The sequence below is a fragment of the Eurosta solidaginis genome, chromosome 3 (genome assembly GCF_040869045.1).
Source record: "Eurosta solidaginis isolate ZX-2024a chromosome 3, ASM4086904v1, whole genome shotgun sequence".
Classification (NCBI taxonomy): Eukaryota; Metazoa; Arthropoda; class Insecta; order Diptera; family Tephritidae; genus Eurosta; species Eurosta solidaginis.
In genome coordinates this window covers 9,846,948-9,871,461 of record NC_090321.1, presented here as the reverse complement: position 1 = coordinate 9,871,461, position 24,514 = coordinate 9,846,948, and the positions used below count along the sequence as shown (strand labels likewise).

Below are 24,514 nucleotides of genomic sequence, written 5' to 3'. Positions count from 1 at the left end.
TTAACTTGCCGTTCTGCAAGTGGACCTAAGTCTTGACAGGTAAGTTATAAATCATTATACAAAAGTTTGTCAAGGGAAGAAGTTTTGGCCAAGTTATGATTAAGCTTTTAACGATTGAAATGCTAGAATAATGATAATTCGGACGATTTTTAGCTCCGTAATAAAGAGGCATTCAAAGCTTTTACAGCAATAATTGGCTCACCAGTTTAAACTATTATATCAACTGTCTGCTAGCTCTGGCTCAAGCACACTCTTCAATCTACCCCTGCCAGCTTTAATGCCTTCTTTAAAAAGCTTTCCTTATGCTTTTAAAGTTTAGAGACGAAGTTTTCGTCTGTAAGCTTTCGACAGAACTTTCATAATACATTCCTTCAAAGTTTATTTATGTATTTATATGGTGAAACGTAAAAACGTAAATGGGTTGGTGTAAAAACCTCTCAAAAAGCTGCCAAAAATCGATTAAGTTTATATTTTCCAACCATTATTTCCGAATCACACATGCCTACCCAATAGAACTTACAATTTCTTCTTGTACGCGAGCGAGAGCTTTAAGCCTCAAGATTCTCGAAATACTCATAAATTTTACTAGCTTCTCGACATTCAATGTAATCGCTGCATTTTGTGTCGATTCTCGCTTGTATTTCAGGAGAAATCGTAATACTGTCGGTATATCGATTAAATTGAATGTCAAGGAGCCATCGGGTCTAAGGTGTATTTCCATGTTCGACAAACTCAAGAGAAATCGATAGTCGTAATAAATTTCTTTTCGAGCTAACTTAAAAAAAGCGTTAGCTATGGTATTCAATGAAAGCTTTAAATGGAACTTTTAAAGCTGTCCCCAGGCAGGGTCCAGGTAGAAAATAGCTCCCCGCCATTTAAGATAGCAGATCAATCTGCTCCTTGTCGATATATCTGGAATAATAATATGACGACCTCGTTTTTCGCTTTGCCTTCATCCTAAGCGGTGTTCTTTGTTGTATTGCTGGCTACCGAAGTAACTCCCGCAAGGCTAACTTATTTTCATGCTTTGCCCCGTTTAACGAATTTGCATTAAGTCGTTTGTTGTTGTGTAAACATATCCTCAACCTATCAAGCAGGCACGATCTCTGACAAAAAAATGCTCCGTCGCGAGTACAATAGACTGGAAATTTCAACACAGTTAGATCAAGGAAGTTTCTGTTTGAGGTCATGGTTCTACATTGAGTGGGCTTACACCGAGGTGACGACCCTTGGTTGGGAAAAAATAAGAGTAACCGACGACGATCCATAAAACCATTTCGTTTCGTTCCAACGGAGTGATCACAAACTGTAGCTCCTGCGAAATATTTCCCCCGCCTTTTAATAGTAGGATAGCGGACTGGTTTACGGATGTCTCAACTTTGGACGATAAGGTTGTATGAGAGATTTTCTGCCTGGAGCTCGATGTAAGCCGCAAGTTTAAGTAGTTCCATTACTACAGCGTTTTCCAAGATGATGTTGTCGCAATTGAGGACGCGATAGATGGGATACTGTTCAGTGCTACTACGGTTAGAAAATTGAACATCTACTCTGAAAGTCAAGCAGCTGTCAATGCCCTAAGTTTAATTTTGGTGCGATCGGGGGTGCTATTGGAATATGTGATCTATCTTACTGTTGCTTTGCGCCATTTTCTTGTTAATGTCAGCTTTAACGCGGACCTCTCACTGCACATGGGCACAACTGAATCGGTTACGGAGTACGACTGGCCACCTATGGCTTGCTCCTCCATAGATGGGCGTCGAGTCAGCTCAGCAAACACTGGGAGGATACTACCTCTTGCAGGGTTTCGAGATCCTCTTAGTCAAGAGTGTATAGCAAACAGTTCGCTGAAATTACTGGATTTTAACAGGCTTATCTATCAAAGGTAATTGAGGTTTTGACGGATCACCGTTCAAGGGAAGTCCATGCGGTTCGTCTCAACACACATCGATTTACTTAAAACTTGACTGTTCAGCTTTTTCCAGAACAAGGGGAAAGATCTCCGTGCTACCACTCGTCCTAACCTAATCTAGCATCATTATGATGCTTTCCACGGTTTGGTAACCACTGGAAAGTTGTCAAGAATTAACCCTTACGCCTTCGCTTACTCGCTATATATCATTTGACCTTCAATTGGCTAGCATGAACCGGTAGAGGAAAACTTGATTTGTCGTAGTATTCCCAATTGTCATCGCTAAGAAGGAGAAAAAGGCGTTCTTTGGTACAAAATAAAAATCGTCTTAGTCGAATTATCTGGTTCCAATTCCTCTCTAAGTAAACCATTTAATTTGTTTGTGAACAAAGTCATATTATTAAATGGCGGTTCGGAATAGGCTGCAATCAAAACGACTAAAAATTAAAGTCAACTCGAATTAATGCACAAAACGCTACTATAGACAGTGGTTTTGATAAACCATAATAAAATCTGACTTCAGTCGATGATTCTGAATTGATGGCAGATTGTTAATCAAGTAGCGCGATAATGGTTTAGAGAATTATTGCATTATCTTACAACAATTACCGTATTCAGCCTATATGAGGTCCTTATAGACCGGGCAGTTCGAACTACAACTGAAATGATTACAACACAGCTCTTAAAATAATCATACATAACATAATCACTGTATATCAAATAACACTTGCGTTGTAATCAACTCTACAAAAAAATCATTTGTAAAAAGTTTCATACAACAAAATATTCATCGCCATTATTGATAGAAAAATTTTACATTCATTCGGTTTTTTCGTGAGTGCCAACATATACGCAATTTACAATTAAATATTTCTATAATATACGAAAAAAAATAATTTTATTTGTGCATTGCATTAAAGAAGCAAAAATAAATACAATTGACCAATCGTGTTGGTACGCAACTAACTAAAACACGGCTATATTTATTGGTATTATTAGCGAGGTTGTGATTGTTGACGGTGGAGGATCAGCATAACCGAAGGACAATATTAAACCACACAAAAATTGCTGTGCCAGCGAACGAGGATAAACAAATTCACTGGAAGTTGGTAGAACATACGAGTTTCGTTCCAAAAAACACAAAAGAACAAAAAATGGGCGATACAGCTACTACCGCTGCTCCGAGCGGCGCTACGGGCGGCGCTTCACCTTCAGTCGATGCACCAATATTCAGCCCCGTTATTGCATTTGCAGCCGTCGTTTTTTATGCCGTTAATTTCGTTTGGATATCGTGCCGTCGCCCAACATATAAAGACGTGCGTGGTGTGGGTGGTGGTGGTGCATAACCCGATGTTCCTCGTTAACCACCAAGCAAATGCAGCTTTAATATTAGCAGCGCTCATCGACACTTAGCGACTTATCTGTAAACAAGCGAGCTTTTGAAATCAGAAAAGCAAAAAAGTAGATGCTGCACTTGTGCATATTTTTTCCTTAAATTCTTGTGGATTAGCTGTTAAAAAAAAATGTATATGTCCAAATTCAGGAGCTTTGTTTTTTTTCTATTTTTATTTTCTTTTTTTTGTCATCTGAAGAAAAATTTCAATGTTTTTTTAATTTTTCAAAACCATTCAGATAACTCAGTAGGATAATATAAATAATAATAAAATAAATTTGAAGGATCTGGGATCTGTGTATGTGTAGATTGTTATATATATGTATTGTGTAAATTATGGCCTTGTGTATGTGATTTTATTAATAAAATTCGTTTGAGTTTGAGTATTTCTTAAATAAGTAAAAATTAGTGATTTCATTTTACGGAGCAAGGGAGGAGCTACCAAGCGAATATGAATTCTATGTTTTTAATCACTGAATTAGGTAAAGAAGAGTTGGAAACAGTATTTGGGTGTATGCAGATTGTCGTGCAACACCACACCAAATGCTATCTCATAAATCTTGCCAAATACAGCAGAACCAAAATATTGTACGAATGACTGAAGCCCGAGCAAGACAAGCACATAAGACATTTTTGGCCTTTTTGGCAGCGCGTAAATAAGACGCCTGTATTCTGATATGGGTTCGTTTAAGAGTGACACCTAGAAGACGGAAGAAGTACACCGCTGTGGTGTTTTCCTTTTTTTTGTGTCAAAGCTTTCAACTCTGATAAATTCATCCAAAGTCTATTTGCCTAGGCCCACTTGCATAATGGCAAGCTATTTCTTAGCTCAAGAGTTAATTTCGAATGTTTGTCAAAAACATGAGAGTTTCGCTCTTCATATCAGGTTAACTCTGAGTTTAAAAATTATCTTGGCGTTCTGCAAATGTGCCCTAGAAATGGTTGACACACGTCCAAAAATATCATGGGCGGTTTTGGATCCATGATCGTTAATCCTAAAACGGAAATAAAAAATTTTGCGTCTATAAAAATATATTAACGAAAAACCGAAAATGATGCCGGAGCGTTCCGAAAACGGGGGTGGGATCCATAGTATTTTTACACAGAACAACTTTCTGCATCGGCGGTCTTCCACCGCGCTTATAAAAAATTATCCTGGGTGGATCCAACACCGGTTTGGAGACAAAAAGGTGGTCAACAGGGCTTGGTTTCACGCTATTGACCCTTATAATTTTGCATTATAATAAAACGCCCCACGTCCAACGGAGGCCGGTGCCCCAATAAAACGCCAATCTCCAGAGGAGCCGTGAGCACAAGGGGCCTGCACTATGTCTGTTAGGTGCACGCCTTCATTTAACCCACGCATCTTTTAGCGGTGCCCAACTCAACTTTCAAAAATTCCCGCTGCTATTTTTCTATTCGCAACTGTACATAGTAATGCAATAGTTCCTTCAAACTCAAAATTTACATTTTTACATACAAGTCAAAAATGACGCAACTATACTTGCACCATTATGCTCTAAGGCGCTCAAGCGGGCTCCATATGCACTGAATTTCTTATTAGCTTAAACATTTTAAATGTACAGTGATGTTCTTTGAAATAGAGCCAGACACTTCTCAAATCAATCAAATGAAAAAATTTCAGTAGCCGATGGCTTAAAATTTTTTTGATTAATAGGTAGGCAAGGAACACTTATGGAATGGATGTTGGAACGTTAATTGGTTACATAAAGCCTAAACCGTAATCCCAAGAATTCAAAACTCATTGAAGTATCACATTTTCACTATGACATAAAATAGATCCAGGTGCAATTTCTTAACTTAAAAACATGTCCTGTGATATGAGTCTTCCACTTTTCATGAAAAAGTAGTTGACTAAAATTGCGCTCAATATATCGCACACTAACTACAAAAGAGTCACAACTGAAAAATGTAAATGTTCAGGAGAGAAGAAAAACGGTTTATGTGAAAACGACTATAATGTTATACTGAAATCCAGTTTTACAAAGAAGAAGACCTTCTTTATAAAATGAATTGACGAAATTTTGTTGTAGTTATTTGTTTACGGACAAAATATATAGGAAGTTTGAATTATGACTATTTATGACAATTATTTCATCAAAAAAGGCACATTTCACAATAATTACAAGCAAATTTACTTACTCTTCACGTTAAAACGACACAATTTTAATAAATACACAACAAAGTTAAAACCTTTTTGCAACAAGATCGTCAGAATTTAAAATAATACGATTTATGTGTAAAAAAACTGTTCACTTGTTCTTAGGCATATTGGCACAACTAAAAATAGTACTCATTAGTTGATACAGCGCAAGCGATGCAATCAACACCAAAAATGGCATAACGGTAATTTTCCAGTTAAAGAAGAAAACAATGACAACGAAATTTAAGGGGCAGTTAGAGATGTGTACTGTGAATTGGTTTATGGAAAAAAACCGATTTTGAAAAATGTTAAGTTACGACTCTTTTGTAGTTAGTGTGCGATATGTTCGACTGTATATAATTTTTGCTTGCTTTTGAGTAATACCATAATGGTTTATGTATGAATTGCGCAAACTACATAATTTGTATCGAAGCTATGAGGTCTATTGTCTATAATTCAATAGGATTTTAAGTGAAAGCACAGTATAACCAGCGCATACTCATGGGCCAAGGAAAAAGCGATCAAAGGACTTGCTACGTAAAAACAACAAAGAACGTTTGAACTGACCACAGCCGTCATATATAATATTGTAACAGGTTTTAAGATATTCATGATTGCTCTGCACCTTCTGTTATCGGTGAATAGAAAAATTTTCCTTTCCCTATTTCTCCCAGGATTTGGAATTTGCACGAACACCCTTCTCGAGTAGTTGAGTTTTTATTTCTCTTTTGTGTATCTCATATAATAGCAATAACCAAATTGAAAAACAACAAGGCCTCGGACACTGATGGATTGCCTGCGGAGCTATTCATTTCTAACGATTGAAATATAAGTGTCCTTTGGCCAGTCCATGAGAAGGGCGATACTGCAAACTGCACCAACTATCGCGGAATCAGCTTTAATATCGCATATAAGGACATGTCAAGTGTATTGTGCGAAAGATTGAAGCCCACCGTGAATCAACTGATTGGACCTTATCAGCGCGGCTTCAGAACTGGTAAATCTACCATCGACCAGATTTTCACAATGCGCCAAATCTTGGAAAAAACCCGCGAAAAAAGAATCGGCAAACATCACCTCTTCGTCGATTTTAAAGCCGCCTTCGCCAGCACGAAAAGGAGCTGACTATATGTCGCTATGTCTGAATTTGGTTTCCCCGCAAAACTTATACGGCTGTGCAAAATGACGTTGAGCAACACCATCAGCTCAATCAGAATTGGGAAGGACTTCTCCAAGCCGTTCGAAACTAAACGAGGTTTCAGACAGGGTGACCCCTTATCGTGCGATTTCTTTAATTTGGTGCTGCAGAAAATTATACTAGCTGCAGAACTAAATCGCTCTGGAATAATATTCTATAAAAGCGTGCAATTACTGGCGTATGTTGATGGCATTGATATCATCGGCCTAAACACCCGCGCCGTTAGTTCTGCGTACTCCAAACTGGAAACAAAAAAACGGTAGAGATGGGTTTGATGTCGGATGAGGACAAAACGAAGTACCTGCTGTCATCCATAATTCCAAATAGCCATAATTTCGAAATAGTAAAAGACTTCGCACTAGCAACAACATCAGCTCTGAAATGCAGCGAAGAATCAATCTTGCCAATAAATGCTACTTTGGACTAAGTAGGCAGTTGAAAAGTAAAGTCCTCTCTCGGCAAACGAAGATCATACTCTACAAGTCACTTATCATACCCGTCCTGCTATATGGTGCAAAAGTATGGGCCATGACAACAGCAGATGAAGCGGCTCTGGGAGTGTTCGGGAGAAAAGTTCTTCGAAAGATTTATGGACCTCTACGCGTTGGCGATGGCGAGTACCGAAGAAGATTTAACGATGAGCTGTACGAGCTATACGTAGACATAAACATAGTCCAGCGAATTAAAACGCAGCGGCTGCGCTGGTTAGGCCATGCTATGCGAATGAAAGATGACGCTCCGGACAAGAAAGTGTTTCTATCGGAATCCGCCTATGGGAGCAGAGGTAGACGGCGGCCCCACTCCATTGGAAGGACCAGGTGGAAAACGATTTAAACTCGCTTGGTGTGACAAACTGGCGCCGGTTGGCAGAGAGAAGGAGCGACTGGCGCGCTTTGTCGGACGGCCATAACCGTTTTTTGAATTGAATTGAATTGATACATATATCTGAGGTTAATGTAAAGTCATATGCGCTCTTTGTTGCTGTTTACATGTATGTGTGTCTGTTTTCTATTTTATCTGCTTGCCTTGCTTTTGTTGTGGTACAGCATATAAAGGCATAGTGATATATCGAAACTGAAAATGTCACCACAATCTGTAATATACAAATGAGTCGCCGAATGTGTTGCTAAATGCAAAACCCGAGAACAGCTGCAGCCATTTCGCAAATTTTTTTTTTTTTTGGAATATTCCTTGAAGTGCGAAGATGGTTCTTACGGAAAATAAGTTGTTTCGGGAAGTAGACCAGGGACCGATCTATTGGACACATTTTATTAACGGTTCCATTTGTCTGAAATATATACCATGGTATATACCCTTTGCCTAGATTAGTATTTACGAACCATGTTTTTCGGGAAGTGGACCACGGACCAATTGGAACAAATTCAATTCACTGTTCGATTAGCCTTAGATTTGGTATATAGGTATCTCTTTTCCTAGATTAGTATTTACGACACTTGCATTTCCGGGAAATAGACCAGGTACCGAATAGGAGTGGGACTGGTACTGGAACTAGAACTGAACCTGGGACTGAGACTGAAACTGGAAATAAGTGATGGAGAAGAATATAAAGAGCTATAGAGAAAAGAAAATCGCGAAGGAAAAAGAGACTAAGAGAGATTTAGACGAGGATAGAGAGATAGGGATAGATGGAACGGAAAAGAAGTGAGAGAAAAGGCGGAGTGGGAGAAAAGTAGAGAAAGAGAAAGGCTGAGGGAGGAGTGAATAAAAGCATAAGGAAAAGAGAGAGGGGAAGAGTAAAAGGTAAAAACGTCTTAAAAGTTATGAAGATAGACCAAAGTTAGGGCTTAATAACGTATGCCGGGTTTGCTGGTATAATATAAAATGGATATGTTATTATTGAAATCACTATCGCAGTCAGATATTTGAGCAATGCAAATGATCATGGGTCATGGCTTATTTGGAAAAAATTAAATATTTCAGTCCTATGCAATTCGGTTTCCGGTCAGGAGCTTCTACTGAAGATGCTCTTCTTGACCTAATTTGCTTTATGTATAAGTCCATGGACGAAAGAAAGTATTGTGGTAGTCTTTTTGTGGATATAACAAAAGCATTTGACATGGTTGACCATAATATTCTTCTAATTAAACTACATTCAGCTGGCATCCGTGGAAATGTTCTTGATTGGTTTAAATCATATTTAAATACAAGAATACAAAGGGTCAGAATAGACAATTCTTTAAGCTCAGCTAGATCGATGGATTTGCGGGTCCCTCAAGGTTCAGGCCTTGGTCCAGTTTTATTTTTAATTTATATAAATTCTATATTTTCAATACCTTTCCTGGGTAAAGTCACTGCTTTTGCAGATGACTTAGCTATTGCGACAAACAATGCATTCAATCTTTTTGCGGATATAAATCATGACGTGCACCTGCTGAGGCAATGGTTCGCTTCTCATAAGCTGATTGTTAGCAATAAGACCAAGCTGATGTATTTCAGCCTTTCAGGGAAGGAAGTGCCAAGCAGTGATATTACTTTTCATTCTGCAAGTTGTATGCGGTATGAACTTTATACTCATAATTGTATTGATCAGGGGTCTCGAGTTGGCTATGCACCTGAATTTGACTGCGACGGAAAATGCTTTAAGATCGAAGTGGTATCCAATTTTAAGTACTTGGGTGTTATAATAGATTAAATTTTGAGTTGGTCGTCCCATATCTCTACTATGAAACAATATCTGTTATCCACTCTGCGCTTATTTTATCGTCTTAAAAAACTATGTTCACGCAGTGTGCTGAAAATGGTGTATTTTGGACTAGTACAATCTAAATTACAATATGGTATAAGTTGCTGGGGAAGTGCGTATAATAGTAAAACTCGTCCGCTCTTAATTCTGCAGAAGTGTCTCATAAGAAGAATATGTAACGCGAACCGCCTATCACACACTATGAACCTTTTTAAACGGTTAAATATTCTGCCTGTGAGGCACTTGTATTTCTATAAAGTTTTAAAAATATTTTTTATGAGGTGTGGGTATCTACGTAGTCCAATATACCCCCCACAAAGGCTAAGAAGCAGCTCATATTCAAATGTTGTAGTTCCTGCTTCTCGTACCACCCTGTTCCGCAACTTCTACAGAATAGTGTCCTGCATGGTTTTCAATAAGTTTCCCGAAGCTATACAAAATATTAGGAGACTATCCGTTTTCTTGAAGGAGGTGAAATTATGGCTCCTTTGTTTGAATCATGATGATATAGAAGTTCTGTTGCGGCCTGTTACGTAAAGTATTTCCCTTTAAAAATTTTAAAATTTAACAAATTTTATAATTAATTAATATAATATAATATAATTACTAGTATTTTCATTATATTTTTTGTCTTTCACTATCTCTGTATAATTCTTTCGTAGTAAGCACACTTGTAAATTGGAATTTGTTTAATTCTTCAACTTCTGTAAATATTTTTTCGTCATTACATAGATTTTGTATTGCACCCCACAATGTACAACATAGATTTATAGTTATTTAAGGAAATGGTGTTATCTCTGTCCTGTTATTTGGACACTAAACACCATTAACTGTTATCTTTTGCTAATTTTGTATATATGTGCACCTCTCGCCTTCGCTTAATTTTGCCCAGTCTTATTGGGACTTCTACAGAGCAAGCTTCAAGGGATGCGCCCTTTTTAGCTAATTCATCCGTTTTTTCATTCCCATCTATTCCCAAATGCCCTGGGACCCAATATAGGTATATGCTTCTCCCTGGCCCTATTCTCTCCAATGAGTGCTTACACTCGTAACACGCATTTAGATTATTGTCTTAATTGCTGCTTGACTGTCAATATAAAAGTTAACACGATTGCAGCTTGGGCTATTTTCTTCCAGGGTTTCTACTGCTTTGGTTACGGCTACTATTTCCGCTTGGAAAACGCTACAGTATTCCGGCAGCCTCTAGGATCTGTTTATTTCGGGATCAGCATAGTACACCGCAGACCCTACTTCTTCCACTACTTTGGAACCTTCTGTGTACACATGTATCGCCTCGTCCGCCATTTGAGCACCCTAGCGCCAACCGTCCACCTCTATTGTGGTCTTAAGATCACTCTCGAAGCGCAAATAGGGAATCAGGTAGTCTGTTCGCCTTCTGATTGATGACTCTATACTACTATGACCGTATGGTCGACGCTCAAGCTCCCCCGAGGCACCGAGCCTGGTTGCAGTTGTTAACGATATGTTCTTTGCTGCCAGGTCTACAGGTGGAATATGCAGAATGGTATACAATGCAGCTGTCGGGGTTGTTTTAGGGCTCCCGTAATGCTAAGCATTGATTTTCTGCATACACCCTCTAATTTTTTGAGGTAGGATGATTTTTATGTGGCTTTCCACCAAACAACAACTCCATAGTATAGGAAGATATTGAATATAATAACAATTAATATTGCTTTGGAAAGAGGAATTTCAAAAGAAAACCTGTACAAGTGGGGGATGTCGAAATCAGCTTTAATTGAAGACACAGAGAGCTCGACAGAGTTTGTTTACAAGAATGAAAACAGCCCGACACGTTACCCAGAAAGCATTGGGAGCCAAAATCAATGAACATTTTCTTTTAACTGGACATTATTCTGCACGATGAGTTGGTTGAATTCGCTTTTCCATCACCTTGTAAAGATTCGCCTTGCTCATAAATTTATAAAATTGGAGTCATAAAAGACTCCTGCTTGACCATATCTCTGAGGTACATATTTTTGACATATTCCGGACTCATTTCGGAATCCAAGTTATGAACTCTTCGAGAATGTTTGAAGGGTAGGCATACAAAAATAATCTGCATTAATTTATTTGCAGTCAAAATTCATGCATCATAAAGAAATTTTAAAAAGCTTTGAAAGAATGCTTACGTAATTTTAGCTAAAAATATGAAAATTGTGCTCGTTCCGTTAGTGGTGGTGAAGCATTGAAGTATAGCCAAACGGAAAACGAAAACAACATTTGGGCACATTGTAAATACATAAATACAAGCAATTGTAATTTTTAAAATGTTCATTTCCTTGGCTATGTGCCAAATGTCGAGGAACAAAATAAATCGAGCGCGATCAATTTGTATCAAAAGCGACTTTTGTGCAGATTATTATGTAAATATTAATATACATATATATTCGTATATATATGTATATATGTGGGGTATTCCATCCCATTTCGACCAATTTTGTAATTTTTCAGTTTTTTCGAGATTTTTCGAATTTCGCCATTTTTTTTTTCTCATAAAAAACGTCAATCAATTCTGCAATTATCCCCACTAATCCCGGAGTGGGCCGATAATTTTTTTTTTATTTAATTGAAAAAAAAAACTTTAAACATTTTTTTGTATTTTTTCCGAAAAGTAAATTGAAAAACAAATTTAAAAAACACCGTTTTTTTTTTAAATTCTTAATTGTTTTTTGAGTGGATGAAAAAATTCTGAAAAACGTCTTTCGTAAGCTAGAAAAAGAAGAAAACCTTTCAGAGGGGTCGGGTTCAAAATTGGTCGAAATGGGATGGAATACCCCATATATATATGTGTATATATGTTTATAAATATAGAACCATGTTCCAGTTTTTAATAATGAAAAACAGAATTCAATTCGATTAAGAAAGCTGAGGCCTTATCTTGTAATTTGATTCGAACGAAAAATCGATTCATTGCACAATATTCTTAAAGGCAAAATATTGGTGTAAAGTGGCAGAAATGCGATGAAATGGCAGACAAGGCGATATTATTGGGTCTACGGTATATTGTGCTGATCCGGACACAGAGGGCGCATCTAGTAGAGCTTGTTCCGTAGACGCTTCGATCAGATTGCAGTGGGATTAATAGTTGGAGAGAGTTGCACATGATCAACCAAGCGGGTAAAGCGTGGACCCAAGCTTGGGACCGCTAAATGTCGAATTCATGAGCAGGTTTTACAATCTTAGACTAACAAAGTTACTCTTAACAAAAAACAAAATACGGGTAGTCTGAGTAGAAACTGCATTCTGGCGTTACGTGCTTTCAAACTAGGATCCGTTTGTGATAGCAGATGAAGGAAGTGCGGTTTGTAGGAGGAAAATATCGAGCAAATTTTTTGCTTGTTGCATGCGGTCGTCAGGTTAAGACTCCAGTTATTAGAAGTGATACAATTACTAGATCGAGAAGCAGCGAATGGCATTGGCCTAGAAAGCTTAAAGATTTCCAACGGGACGGAGTTATTTTATAACAGGTTCTGGTTTCTATATGGTTTTTCGGTTTGGCCGTTGAGCAAACTTCTGGAATATTTTGCATTCATTCAATCTATATGAGGTCCGCACGGACCGGCTAGTTCAACCTAATCCAACCTTAGCTTTAAAGTCATATCACAATTCAAAGAAGAGGCAAAATTATGAAATAGCACTCACTTTATTTACAGCTTGAATGCTCATTTCGTTTTCACTTATATTTTTGAGTATTTTCTTTGCATTAAATTGTTATTATTTTTAGGAGCCAAAACTAGTTAAAAAAATGCACTATCACACCTTTTGCCACTTTCATCATCACTTTGTTTGCTTGCCGCATTCAACGTTTTTCCTGTGCACTGTTTTTGTTTTTCACGCCGTTAATGTGACAACAAGTGTCTCTTAATTTTCTTTGTTGGCAACAGAAGTGCTGAAAAAGTTTTGCCACAAACAATGACGGCTACTTGCTATATAATTGTTGTTGTTGCACCATCTTACGCTCACGCACATAACTGTGTTTCTGTGATAGATAAGAAAAAAGCTGCGATGGGGGAGCCACTCATTTAGTAGTTGCCTTCATTTTACTTCACAATGTCTACCATTCGCTTACTATAGTATTGTTAACATTCTCAACCGCAACCATTGTTTTTGTTTTTATTATTGTTTTAACACTTTTTATAGTCAAGTTGAAAATTCCACAGAAGTTTTTGACACATACATGCATACATATCTGCAAAAAACAAGCTGTTGACGTAGCACTCGCAGTGAAACTGTGCAATGAAAATCTTTTATTCAACTTTATGAACCCGGCATTCCACCAACTGTCACAGCTTCCTCACCATTTTGATATGTCACAAGAAATTTGTCAACATAACGCATTCACCTGACGAATAATGACACAATTTTGTGAAAGAATGGCAAAGTTTTTGTTTTATCTTATGTAAGTGGTTACGTTTACGGCTTTTGAGTACTTTGGCATTTTGAAGTTTTTACCTTTCTTACATTTTTGTTTCTTTTGATTTTATTCTATTTTTTGTTAAAGTTATAAACCAATCATTTACCATTGCAGCAACTTTAGACTATCAACGTTAAAAGACTTCAAAAAACTTAAATTCAATATATTAAACATTTTGAGCTGTTTAGCTCAACAAAACTCAAAGTGGCTCATTGTGAACATTACGCTATGTGTGTGAAATTTTAGTTCTTTTTCATAACTTTTTGAAAATAATTGAAAAGGCCGATATCATCTAGCTTGAAATATTAAATGAGTTATGCAGTTTAATGAAAATATTACGCGTTGAGCCAAAATGGCTCAAAGTGTCTTAAAATCTATTAAATGCGTCTTGAATAGCTCAAAGTGACTCAAAATCTATTAAATGTTTCTTATTTGCTTGTCTAAAAAACCCCTACGAAGTCAAATAATTCTATACATTACTTAAGCCTTATATTTGACTGAAAAAACGGCAATGGCTCAATAATGACTAGGCGTATTTCTCTGTTTCACTCAAGCATGTTATTGTAGAGCCATGTCAAACAGCCGGGCTTAATAAATGTGTTATGTCACTTTTTTCTCGGCACTAAGCAGTATTCATATCTCTATCATCCTGCTCTGACATTCCAACTATTAAAGTGTTTATGAAACACAAATTGGTTGCTGCGATGAAAAAATCAAGTGCTTTACACTCAAGAGTCGCATCAATTATGCAAAAAGAAAATACCACATCTAACAACAGACAACAAAAATATGTGTAATAGCAACAACAAGTACTTTAACTGCGATTACACTCAAAATGTGTATAAATACTTCAGAAAGTAAAATCTGCGTGCAACAACAAAAAAACACAGAAAAACGAAGAAGCAGAAAAGAAAGCAAGTGGAACACATAAAATGGGAAAGAAATATAAAATAATATGAAATAAAAGTAAACAGTTTCTATGTTTGTATTAAAGGTTTAACTGCTTACATGCAGACATACAAATAAAAAAGATGAATTTAAGAGAATTCTAAGAGCCAAATAGACAGACACAAAAACGAGAATAACAAGCACTGGTGGTACAGCAAACAGATAATAAGAAACATCATAAGTAGCAAATGGGCAGAGATGCTATTCATGCGACTTACTAGGAAAGGAAGGTCTTCTTTATAAAGGAGTAAGCAGGCAGTTGATGTGCTAGGAAAATATATTTAGCACTTGAATTGTTGAAAGTATAAGTGGAAAGACACGCTTAGATGTGTTCTATGGTAGACTGTCTTAAAATGCTTTTTCACCTTGCGAAACGACATCAAGAAAGAAGATGATTATCTGCGAACTCCAACCCGGACTTTGACGCTTATACACACGTTCATGCAAGTAAAGCCGTGGTTACTCACGAACGTACGTAGAAAAAACGTGTCAGCTGACACGACCTATCTTATGAGTGTGCAATGTAAACGAAAACTCACCGACGTGCAACGCCCGTACGTACGTAGTCCGGAACGTAGAAATCAAAACAATTTTGATTTTTTCCGTAAGAACGTGTCAGCTGATCGCTCTCTCACTAGACAGAGTTGCCTAGTAAACTTTTGTGCGCTAATTTTTGACCGTTTGCAATTTTATGCAAAAACGCCTAATTAAAGTTTGAAAAATTGTGAAAATAATTCGAAATAAATATGGAAAAGTGCTGATTATAAATATTTAATCTATTTATACTTATTTAATAGTATTCCGGCCTTTTACAATATCAAAAATTAAATTGGAAAAAGTTGATGTTTCCATAAGCATACATGCAAAATGGTCAATGGCAACAGTGCTTATCTGTAAACAATACACACACAAATATCTTATGTACATGTACACAGACGCACACATTGATTCCTACGGGCTTGAGAGTTCGGTCAAACGTGCTTCGTACGACAAACGTCCTTACGTACGGTACACGTCGGTGGGTAACTGCCGCATAACTATGGTTGCCGTTTGCTTAATTTTTTTTGGACCTACAAAGTAGGATAATTCAATGTAAAATTATATCATATACTCATATGACCTGACTGCATAAAATAATCTATGTCGAACTACCCCAATCAATGTAATTTGGTCTTTACTGATTCTACGTGATACGATTTCAATTGATCTGATCATACATGTAGTGATATCATTATGATTGACGTGCTGCTATCGATTATGAAGTTCTATAATGTGAAACTGATTTCATGTAATATTTATTAATCTGAGCTTCTTTTATCTGATGTGCTCTACGAACTCATCAAACTCAAAGGCAACACTCAAACATCATTAACATTGCATTACTATAAATTATGGGATATATCTAAGTGACAAAATATCATGTCGAGTGATAGAATTTGAAATGGCTTGGGCTGATATAAGCTAATTGATGTTATACGTCATCATGTAATGTAATGTGAAGTGATCTTATACTTCGTGATGTCATCTTATACTTCATAATATGCCTTTACTTGGGTGTTATCTAATGCTGGTATGATATGACAAAAAACATTAAGTAACGTGACATCAATCATATCATTTCAGTTGATCTGATCATATGTGCGGTGATATGATATCACTATGATAAATATGTCGTTAGGATTAATTAAAATTATGATGTCATAACGATTTAATGTGATAGATCCTCTACTATCTGATGGGCTCTGCTAACTTGTTAAATTCAAAGATTATTTTCTGATGTACTCTACTAGCTGTCATGTCATTATACAATGTAATCTCATGTAAACTAGTGATGCCATCTTATGCTACATATCATGACTTTATTTCCTCTAATATCTAAGGCACATCTATTATAACGCAAAATATGACGTGATATCAATCGGACCATTCATTACATTCATTGCACATCGTTGAATCATTACAAACGGTCAACCGATGTTATGTGATATTCTTGTTTGATATACTTGAATTCTTACTATTTGAAGTGACCAAACTTCTTTCGTTTATAGAATATAATTTTGTGTAAACTGTCGGTCGACATAAGGCGGTTGGATATTAGTCATTTAATATTTATAATATAGTTTAAATATTTTGATATGATGCACAAACCACTTTGAGCTTATTTAACTTGATCTTATAGCAGCTTATAATTAAAAACATATCTATGACACATCATTTGAAACGATGTGATGCGATCTATATTGAGTAAATCTTATCTAAAATTTTTCATACATGGCTAAAACTGAAGGAGTTTGATATTTGAAAGAAATCGAAGCAAACTGAGCAGTTTTAGCAAACATTGGAAATTTTATAAACTATGTTAGTAGTACAAGCTTACCTTCCAATTTTCGATGCACTGCTTTTCATAGCAGAAATATACTCAGATAGCTTGTGAAACCGATACCAAGGAGCGACACAATTTCTGATACTTGTTTTTTTTTTTTTGCCTTTAAAGCAATACATAACAACACGTTTTAGTTAATTTTTTCCCAAACTATAATAAATTAAGAATTTGAAAATCTGAAAGGCTCTTTATCGCAAAGTTTCTCATTTTGCCCATCATAGCTCAAAAAAGCTCAAAGTGGCTCAATGTTTATCTTACTTAGTACACTCAACGTAAGTATTCGACAAAATACCTTATATGTTTTAAATATCACTAACACAAAACTTTGTAAAAATTTATTTAGCCCACTTTTATAGAAACACTAAACTTCAAAAATAAGCAAAATTATATACATAAAATCATTTCATTTTCTCTGAACATTTTCGCAATGCTTCGCTCCCATAAATATGCAATAATCATAGATCTATTCAAGTACATACATACTTTAGCCTGGGTCGATTTGTATGGACGAAAGTTAACCGACATCGCGCCATTGATTTTTCGATAGGAATTGGGCTTAGGAAAAAAAGTTCCTCTACGCATACCCAAAAAATAATTTTCGAGCCTGCGAAAAAAAATGGCGAAAGAGTAAATTTTTGGACCAAAACACTCCCCCAAAAAAAAATTTTTTTTTTTTTCAGAAAACCGTTGTAAAAACGATGGCGATAACAGTTGTTTGAAAAAAAAATATTTTTTGGGTTTTGGGGAGTGTTTTGGTCGAAAAATTTACCATTTCGCCATTTTTCTTTTCGCAGGCTCGAAAATTATTTTTTTGGGTATGCGTAGTGGAACTTTTTTCCTTGAGCCCAAATCCTATCGAAAAATCGATGGCGCGATATCGGTTAATAAATCGACCCAGTCTAACATACATACACATTAAAAGCGAAACAAAAGGACAAAAAAGATTCAATAATATGATTGATTGAATCAAACCGCAAAACAAAATCAATGTAAACGCATACAACTTTCAAGTTAATTGAAATTTGGCTACCACTGCTGCAATAACAACAACAAAAACTAAAAACAGCAACAACATCAACATTATTATATAACTGTAAACAGTATGAATTCTAGTTGTACAGTGAAACCAACCGCAATGTTAATACACGTTGGTGATTACTAATATTACATATTTATATCATCATATATATACATATATGAGCAGCAAGGGAACTGATTTACTAAAGGGAGAGGCGATACAGAGACGAGTAATGGTCAACAGGCGAGTGCTTTCAATTTAATTACAAATTCATACAAATAAAAAATACAAAACTTGTGCATGTGAGTATCGTAAACGCCTCACCATGTAAGTTGAGTAACGAAAGTACGCAGGCAGCGTGTAGAGAGAGGCAAAATTTTCAACACTAAAAGAGTGCTCAGTGTAACCAAAGTTACAATTTCATTTAAGCAAATTAATATAATAATTATAAAATACATACTATATTATATGCATTTGCGACAACGATAGCAACAATTTCGCTGGCGGCAAGGGCGTGTGTATGTATGTATTGCTTGCCAATTACAAAAAAAACGTGTTATAAAACGTTATGTAGTGTGAGTCATTTTCCTCCTGAGCCCGTGTCCACCGAATTAATTCATTTTGTGATTTTAATTATGCAATTGAGTCCAACAACCGGCAGTTATACTCACACTCACACATACAGTTATTGAGCAGATGAGCCGCGCTTGGTTTATTTATATGCCAGTGCGTATACGTAACTTTTTACTAAATAGCATTGGCTTAGTGGTAAAAGCTGCAAAGTCCACTTTTCACTTAAAATTACTACTTGAGACTCATGAAACAAATAATAAGTGAATACCAATGTTAAAGCTCAAAAATTCTCACAAATAGAGCAGCGAACGAAAGATTAGAAGTAGCAATATTGTTTGATACTTCGTCAATTAATTTTTTATTCTTTTTATTATTAATGTTTAGAAAAATGTATCGGTTTTAAGATGCAAACATGCAAACCAATCTCAAAAGCGTTTTTGCAAAAATTCGAAAAAATTCCAGAAGATGTTACGAAATATTCGAAACTTTCATTTAAAGCTGTCAGAATTTTTTGAGTATGCAGTTTTGCGGGCCGAAAAATTTTAGTCTAACAAAGTACAAGTTATAGGTCAATTAAAGTTCCCAATGATTTCGATGTGTCTTTCAGATTTTCCTCCCTACAAAGTGAGTACTTTTCTAATCTTTTTTTCATTACAAATTGATACGCGCATGTTGCGAGCTCAACAAAAGCGCATCAAATAAAAATGACTGAAAATGCCTCAAGTAGGTTAAAAAAATTCAAAAAAACTCAAAATGGCTCAATTTAGCTCAAAATTGTACAACAAGATTTTCTTCATCAGCATACCGAAAATATTGTACAAATTTTCAATAAATTTTCCAGTTCTACCAACCTTCAACTGGTTTGTAGCTTTTTTTTTTTTAATAATAAATAAGTGACTACTAACGCAAGCTGTTGTAATAAAATGGCCAGTGCCTGAAAGTATGCAAGTTGAGAGTTCAACGAAAAACGCAATGGCTCTAAAATGCTCAATTTACTTAAGGTAGCTCAGAATTTAACAAAATAACTTCCTTAACCTGTATAGTGAAAATATTGTTAAAAAGTACAATTATACTACGTTTCCACCAAACTCAAACTCCGTGTTTGCCAGTTTCGTAAGATTGTTAAAACATGTCTAAAAATATCGCGAAAGCTATCGAAAAACACGTTTTAACTTCGGTATCAATAATGCGAAAGCAAAATTCAAAAGTTGCATTTCTGCCAAGAGATATTTTGCATAAAAGAGTTGGCAAACACGGAGTTTGGGTTTGGTGGAAACGTAGCATTAACTGCGAAGGTATGGCTCGTCACTACGGGAAATTAACAGTTTAAAATTTTTTTGTATTATTTTCAAAAAAAAAAAAAAAAAAAAAAAAAATATGAAATAAATGTTTGGACTTATATAGAAACCTGAGGTTATAAAAGGACAGAAACCATAAAATAGACACCGCAAAAGCGCATTGAATCAAAATGGCTCAAAATACCCAAAAAGGCTCAAAAGGGCTAAATTTAGCTCAAGGTAGCTCGTTAAATAAAAATGGCTCAAAAATACTCAAACTGGTCCAAAGTGCAAAGGGCATTGTTGGGAAAAGCTTTACAGATTTTATTACTGAGACAGTGTATATGTAGAAAAATGGGTAAAAATATTTGGAAAGGCTCAAAACGGCTGAAATTGGTGCAAGCTAGCTGAAGATCGAATTTTAGTTTGGGTGTAAGCTCGATGTTGAGATTAAGTATCCTCAGGTTGAACTTTGAATTGGCAATTATATATTAATTGATCCCTATAAACTTGATGGATGACATTCTGGGAAAATATGAGTAAAATTGTTTTCCCATTCTCTCAAATACATTTTAAAGTAAAAAATATAGCGCCATGTCTACAAAATCAGGCATCTAAAAAAAGAAAACTTGCATTCGGTTTTACAACATTGAATTGGTGATAATTACCCAATCTGCTTTGCGTAGATGCAATAGTTTGTGTCACAAGCAAAACGCAATTGCAAATTGTAGCGGCGGCTGATTGCCAACTTTATCGAGTCCAAAATGTACAACGAAATCAATTTGTTCCATGTTTAATCACAAGAGAAATGCAACAAGCACTAATACACATGCACCCATACACATTAAAAGCACACATAAAGCTAACATGCCGCATGCATTTCTCAAATGTGAACGAAAAGCGCAGTAAATGCGCTGGTATATAGCATTAAAGGAAATAAAAGTCGGACAAGCAGCTATAAATGCGTTCAAATACAATTACATACGTTTGTTTCAGTGTATGTGTGTGTGTGTATTTTAGAGCACGTGTGTGTAATTAATTGAAATTCATTGCTGTCCACTTTCGGGCGTTACAGTCAAATTGAATTCGCTCATTTAATTTAATTTGAGTAAAGTTGATTTCTGAGCATTTGCAAAGGTTAAATATGCAAAATGTATCCTAGTGAGCTATTTTTAAGTGCCTGAAAGTATGCAATCCAAACTAATTTGCTTTTCGTGTAGCAAATGAGGCATAAAGGTTAAGTGGACTTATACTTGGAATATTTCTATGAGTATTATTGGTTATAAAGAAGGCTCATACATGCAGTGCGTTTCGACAAAGGTGTTTTTGGGTTAAGCATTTATAAAATGCTGCTCAAAGCTTAGTTTGTAATCATTCCTTTCTTCTGGTACTTCGTACTTGGAATGTTACCTCGGACCTTTTTAGTTACGAAGAGAGCTCATAGAAGTGCTGCAATTTCAAAAAGTATTTTTTGGGTAAGTAATTGTAAAATACATACTTTTAGGCGGAGCCAGCTCAGTTTTCGGCTCAAAACCAATTCTAGGAAAATATGACGAGTGAAGTAAATTTTTAACAATTGTAGTGAGAATACAATAATTCGTTCAACTATCGTTATATCTTTTAATTTCCTCGCGCCTAAAATTAGGCTCTTCTTGTACTAGTTTAGTTGTATATAGCCCTTAGGTTTGCTTCAAAAATTAAAAATTTAATACCCCCTCATGACTGCTTTTTGTTTCGAAATCTCCCTAGCCGGTAGCTAGAAAGCAATCACCGCATTTATGTGGCATATTAAGCTTATTTAATTAGATTTTTATGTGCGAGCGCCACAAAGTATGCAACAAATTGTTGTTACACCACCAATTACAGCGCACTTTTGGTTTACATAATTACTGGATCTAAAATACAGAAGAAAACAAAATCAAATACCAAGCAAGCATAACACTACCGACTTACCTTAAAGTATGCAACATGTTTTCTTTACTAGCCACAACAATAATGCGCATTAACAAACTTTTGTAGAAATTCAAAAGATAACACACTTAAAATTCTATCAAGACTAACAATAAATATCAGCTGCTGTCCGTACATACCACAGCGCATAATAATTTCAACAAGCGGATTAGCTTACACGCGCACCCTACCCCATAGCGTTGCTCTGCTACCTGCTAAGAGAATGAGTTCTTCATGGCCGGCGTAATTGCTTAGAGCACAATGCTTTTTTGCTGTTGTGGCTATAATTTTTGACTCCCTTTATCTGTGCGTGTGTGTGCACTTGCCTCATTTTTTGTTGCATATTTAAAGGTGTCTAGCACTTAAGGCAAAATAAAATTGTTTCAATTGCTGATGACGCATTTCTTCTCTCGGCTATCGCGGTAAATTCGTGCAACTCTCGGCAGACAATCAGTTAATTATTTATTTTTATTTTTGTAGCTTGTTGTTGTTATTCAGCGATTAACCCTCAAGTTACGGAAGTTGAAATGGTAAGGGTGAAATGGAAATACTCACTTTGGCACATTATTTATTTCCTTTCTCAAAAAACGAGTAGACGTTGCTTTTCACATTGGGTGATGCCGCAGTTTCTTACGGACTGAAAAAAATTTACCACAGAAAGTTAAGGTGCGGTATGTGGCAAGCATCACCCGTCGAATGTGAGTTCGATATGCTAACACGGCTCTTTATTTCGCTTTTCACATAAACATAATTCACTGCCGCTCAGGCAAACAGATTTTAAAATAATTCGATTAAGCTTGTTGTAGATGATCAATGCAGCTAATGCCATGTTGTATATGAGCGCAGCAGCGCACCACAGCGCAGCGTTACCCAGTCCTTGCTTAATTCATATATTTGTGTTGCTGTTTTGTTTGCTGGCGTCAGTGTAACGATGCAAAACACACACACCTATACACATGCCAAAACAATTTCACTCCAAAAAAGCAGCTGAAAAAGTTTTTAATTAAAAAGTTTCGCGAAATGTACTCGCGCGAATTCGTTGCATGCAACCGAAACGTACTGGGGTGATTTTGTGCACACTGGGGTAGAAAATAACATTTTTTGGTCGAAAACTTATTTGCAAATGGTTTCAAGTATGTTTATTCGGATGATAGCTGAAATATCAGATCTTTCGCATCGTCAAAAGAATTATCGCTACCATCCATATCCTAGTCCATTTCATCATTTACATCGGCACAATACCATCACATTATCATCATCATCACCATCTTGTTGTTGGGAAAATTATCTGGGAATACGAATTGGAAAACGAAATCTTTTGGCTTTAGCTCCATCAAAAGTAAAGTTTACGCTGAATGTCTACTCGTATCCTTGCCCCACTGTGGCAATAGCAGAGCCCGCAAATGTGTAAGCAATTTTCATTGTTTTTTCGTTTGAAATTTTTTCCTTTTAAATTTTCGCATGCTTTTGTTTGATACATTTTTTGTTGTTCTACTGCCTACCTAGCAGTGTACCCAGCATAAGTAGAGAAAAATAGCGCAACAACAATACCCACAGAATGGGGAAATTACGTTGGAAAACAATTCGAATTAAGCAAATTACTTTTGATTTCTGTTGTGATCTTGCTGCAAAGTGTTGCATGCCACATAATTTTAAATAGATGAAACTGAAAACAAAAAAGGAGAAAAAGCAAAAGAAATTAAGCAAGCTAATTGCAAATGGCAGAGCAAATACTGGTTGTGAAATAAAAATTTATTTAAACAAATGCAAACAACTTTTGGGGCAAAAATTTAAAAACGAGGATTTTTTTGGCAACATTTGCATTGTTGTTGTTTATTTCCCCATTGGCGGAATGCTTTCTGAATTGTTTTTGTTTTTTTTTTTTTTTTAGAACGAAAAGTATAACTTCAAATGTCTTTGTTGCCCTGTGCTCTTGTCGCCGCCAGGCACTTTTTATTAGCTCTTCAGTTTAAACGTATTTTAATTACAAAAAAGGCTGGAGGCCATATCTAATGAAATTTAGCATACCCTATTTTCTTGCGACCCATAATGTATGATAAATTTATTTGGGCTGTATTGCTCTTACTGTTTGATCTGATTGATCTAATGCAGCAAATTATCATATGATATACATTCGTACGATGCTATGAATACATAAGATCTAAATTCATGTATCGATGTGATCTCAAGATGTTTATGGCATCACATTTACACTTGATAATAAAATGAGAAAAAGTCTTTACTAAAAAATCATTAAGGTCGCATCACTCGATATATGAATATGGAGCATATGTCGTTGCTCCAATATAAACAACAGATGTTAAAATGTAATATGATCTTATTTGGTGTGATATCATTTTATACTACTTGATATGTTCAGATATGATATAAATCTTGATATGATATCATTTGATGCATAGCTCAGATATGAGCCGATATGATATCAACTTCGATTTCGCGATATGATATCAATTGCTGTATGTTAAAATGGAGCATGATATTATTTGGCGATATGTCATTTCATATTAGTTGATGTGTTCAGATATGATTTTAATTTGGTAA

The 24,514-nt window shown here is 35.9% G+C and overlaps 1 protein-coding gene across 50 annotated transcripts in view; it reads left to right on the top strand.

Moving 5' to 3' along the window:
* The window catches only part of mbl (muscleblind), a 453,871-nt gene that overhangs the window by 57,112 nt on the left and 372,245 nt on the right, over positions 1-24,514 (top strand). The window lies entirely within an intron of this gene.